The following is a 4,647-nucleotide window of genomic DNA, read 5'->3' on the forward strand; positions in this document are numbered from 1 at the left end:
CGAAGTTAATAAAAGTCCAGTGCAGAGAAACTGGTCAGTGGGCTTGAGCAAAAATGCATCTGTGGGTGGCAGGGGGAGCTGCAGTGTCCCAGAGCAGGGGTTTGCATTTGCACCTGACTGGCATGAGGGGGGTGTCTGTACTTCCAGGAATGGAGCTGCTCAGTACAGATGTCGGGATGGGGAAAAGGGGGCATCTTCATGGACGGGAAGGGGTGGAGATGAGCTGATGAAGAGTGTCAGAGTGTGTGAGTGAAGACGGCACTCACTTCAGAGTCTGATGAATTAAATACTAAGAATAATAGGAACTAGGTTTCTCATTGTCTGAGAAGGGATTACAATTATGGGAAAGAAGAAAGTTAAAATCTTCATGTGTTGATGTGAACACATGGCTTTCAATAAATATAGATGTATATAGTGGAGAAGGAAATGGCAACCCACTCCAGTGTTCTTGCCTGGAGAATCCCAGGGACGGGGGAGCCTGGTGGGCTGCCGTCTATGGGGTCGCACAGAGTCGGATACAAATGAAGTGACTTAACAGCAGCAGCAGATGTATATAGAAAAAAAACAGTGTAAATACATACATGACATATTTCCTAATTCTGTCCAGCAGAAGGATCCAGAAGCAGGGCCATCTCAGTAGCATTGAGCACACCTAGCACTCAGATATTGGTTTCTAAATACCATTTTTTACTAAAAGAAACTGAGGCACCTTGGAGAAATGACTGATTCCATGGCTGATACAGACAAATAACAAAGCAAGCTTGGAGTTTTTTTTGTGCCCAGAAGTAAGAAAGTGCTTAAAGAATGATGAGGACAAGTCAAAAGGACAGGAACCAGACTGAAGGAGCTCTCATTGACCAAATCTGGTATAATTTGAGGATCAAACTAATAATTTTAGCAATGAATTATAACCCATCTAATAGAATGGGAAAGTGAGTTCACAGTGATGTAAATAAATGAATGAGTAAATTAAAATTCTGATGATGAATTGGATGTCTACATAGTCTCAAAATGCTGCTGCTGCTGCGAAGTCACTTCAGTCCGACTCTGTGCGACCCCATAGACGGCAGCCCACCAGGCTCCCTGGTCCCTGGGATTCTCCAGGCAAGAACACTGGAGTGGGTTGCCATTGCCTTCTCCAATGCATGAAAATGAAAAGTGAAAGTGAAGTCGCTCAGTTGTATCCAACTCTTAGCGACCCCATGGATTGCAGCCTACCAGGCTCCTCCATCCATGGGATTTTCCAGGCAAGAGTACTAGAGTGGGGTGCCATTGCCTTCTCCAGTCTCAAAATACCTCCCCACAAAATACTTATTAATTACAAGTAGAAAAAGAGAACTTCTACAGAGGAGAAGCCTGGCAGACTCCACTTTAATCAAAGGATCAAACTAAGCATCAGTAATGGGACAAATTGAGATTGTCTGCCACCTCATAGGATCCAGCAGAAGAACACAGCATCATGTCTGTGGTATTCTTGTCACAGATATGTACTGTGAATCTAATCATGAGGAAATAGGAAACCCAAATGGAGGGAAATTACACAAAATAACTGGTCTGTAATCTTTAAAAAGTCAGTTCAGTTCAGTTCAGTTTACTCGCTCAGTCATGTCCGACTCTTTGCAGGCCCATGGACTGCAACACACCTCCCTGGCCATCACCAACTCCCGGAGTCTACACAAACTCATGTCCATTGAGTTGGTGATGCCATCCAACCATCTCATCCTCTGTCGTCCCCTTCTCCTCCCACCTTCAATCTTTCCCAGCATCAAGGTCTTTTCCAATGAGTCAGTTCTTTGCATCAGGTGCCAAAGGATTGGAGTTTCAGCTCTAGCATCAGTCCTTTCAATGAATATTCAGGACTGATTTCCTCTAGTATGGTGGACTGGTTGGAACTCCTTGCAGTCCAAGGGACTCTCAAGAGTCTTCTCCAACACCACAGTTCAAAAGCATCAATTCTTCAGCACTCAGCTTTCTTTACAGTCCAACTCTCACATCCATATGTGACTACTGAAAAAACCATAGCTTTGACTAGGCTGACTTTTGTTGGCAAAGTAATGTCTCTGCTTTTTAATATGCTGTCTAGGTTGGTCGCAACTTTTCTTCCAAGGAGCAAGCGTCTTTCCATTTCATGGATGCAGTCACCATCTGCAGTGATTTTGGAGCCCCCCAAAATAAAGTCTGTCACTGTTTCCCCATCTATTTGCCATGAAGTGATAGGTGACAACTAAGCTCAACCTGTGATTCTAAACTGGATCCTTTTTCTATAAAAACATTATTGGGATAATTTGGAAGCCTTGAATACTGTCTGAGGGTCAGATAATAGTATTATATCAATGTTAATTTCCTGATTTTTTAGTTGAAATACATTTATGTTGGAGAACATCTTTTTTTGTAGGAATACACAATATATACTAAATATTTGGAGCATCATGTAGGTAACTTTCTCTGAAATGGTTCATGAAAAGAGTTATCTGTACCATACTTGTAATTTGTCCATAAGTTTGAGATTTTTAAAAGCAATTAATTACTTCTGTCTTCAGTGAATATTGACTGTCCTTGTGAAATAGGTCATGGTACCCCTCATCAGGATTTGCCCAATCCTCTATTCTCAAATATACATGTTGATGAGAAGATGAAGTTTGGAAACTTTAGGAACAGTTGACTGTACAAACAATTCAATTTCTTTCCTTACAACTACAAATAGATAACAATTTTATTTGTTTATCCTATGTCTCTTGGTTTATTAGGGATTGCTACATTGCAGGAGTTTTTCAAGCTAGATTATGTCTGAATGCAGGCAACATATTACATCAAATGTAATTCTTCAGTAGATGCATTAATGGGGCTTCCCTGGTGACTCAGGTGGTAAAGAATCTGCCTGCAATGCAGAAGACCTGGGTTCAATCCCTGGGTTAGGAAGATTCCTTGGAGAAGGAATTGGTAGTTGGCTTAAAGCTCAACATTCAGTAAACTAAGATCATGGCATCTGGTCCCATCACTTCATGGCAAATAGATGTGGAAACTGTGGCTGACTTTATTTTTATGGGCTCCAAAATCACTGAGGATGGTGATTGTAGCCATGAAATTAAAAGACTCTTGCTCCTTGGAAGGAAAGTTATGACCAACCTAGACAGCATATTAAAAAGCAGAGACATTACTTTGCCAACAAAGGTCTATCTAGTCAAGGCTATGGTTTTTCCAGTAGTCATGGATGTGAGAGTTGGACTATAAAGAAAGCTGAGCGCCGAAGAATTGATGCTTTTGAACTGTGGTGTTGGAGAAGACTCTTGAGAGTCCCTTGGACTGCAAGGAGATCCAACCAGTCCATCCTAAAGGCAATCAGTCCTGGGTGTTCACTGGAGGGACTGATGTTGAAGCTGAGACTCCAATCCTTTGGCCACCTGATAAGAAGAGCTGACTCATTTGAAAAGACCTTGATGCTGGGAAAGATTGAGGGCAGAAGGAGAAGGGGACGACAGAGGATGAGATGGTTGGATGGCATCACCGACACAATGGACATGGGTTTGGGTGGACTCCGGGAGTTGGTGATGGACAGGGAGGCCTGGCATACTGTGGTTCATGGGGTTGCAAAGAGTCAGACATGACTAAGCAACTGAACTGAACTGAACTGAACCACTCCAGTATTCTTGCCTGGAGAATTACAGACAGAGGAGCCTGGTGGGCTACAGTCCATGGGGTCACAAAGAGTCGGACGTAAGTGAGCAACTAACACTTTCACTTTCAGATGCACTGATAGATCTTTTTTGAAAAATGATATACTAATGATGCAAATTATTTAATTATTTAGTTCATGATTACCGTTACTAATTTCTTATCATCTTGATTTATGGAACTTTGTATAACCCTCATTTATGGAACTTTTGTGCATGCGCCTATGAATCTGATATTCCCACATAAGTAAAAACTTTTTAGCAAGCAAATTAGTTAGCCATTTGCCACCTTCTTCTTGATCTAAACTATCATTTCTCTTAAAACCACATTAGAGCAAGTTATCGCCTCAAGAAAATCTTTGGGATACCACCCTCTCAGAATTTTTCCACACTTCTATTGTGGTATATAACCATTTTGTTACTCAATAAGAAAAGTAAACATTGTATCTGTATGAATAATTAATGAAGTAACATCTTTCTCAAGTGAGACAATTTTATTTCTTTGGTATGTTTGCATTATTTCTCAGTACATTGCAGGTACTCATTTTAGGTTATTAGCATAGTTTTTAATAAAAATAATTGCAAAGATTTAAAATATGCAAGGATATATTATACAAATATTTCTTTTTTAAAACCTTTTTATTTTGTATTGGAGTAAAGCCGGTTAACAATGCTGTGATAGTTTTAGGTGGACAGCAAAGGGACTCAGCCATACAGATACATGTCTCCATTCTCCCCCAAACTCCCCCCCATCCAGGCTGCCAGATAACACTGAGCAGAGTTCCATGTGCTATACAATAGGATCTTGTTGGTTATTCATTTTAAATACGGCAGCGTGTACATGTCCATTCCAAACTCCCTAACTAGTCCTTTTCCCCATTCTTCCCCCTGGCAACATAAGTTGGTTCTGTAAGTCTGAATACACATATTTTTGAGCCTTGCCTTTTGAATTCAACAGAATCTCACACAAATCCCT

Source organism: Bos indicus, chromosome 26 (assembly GCF_029378745.1).
Source record: "Bos indicus isolate NIAB-ARS_2022 breed Sahiwal x Tharparkar chromosome 26, NIAB-ARS_B.indTharparkar_mat_pri_1.0, whole genome shotgun sequence".
Taxonomy (NCBI): Eukaryota; Metazoa; Chordata; class Mammalia; order Artiodactyla; family Bovidae; genus Bos; species Bos indicus.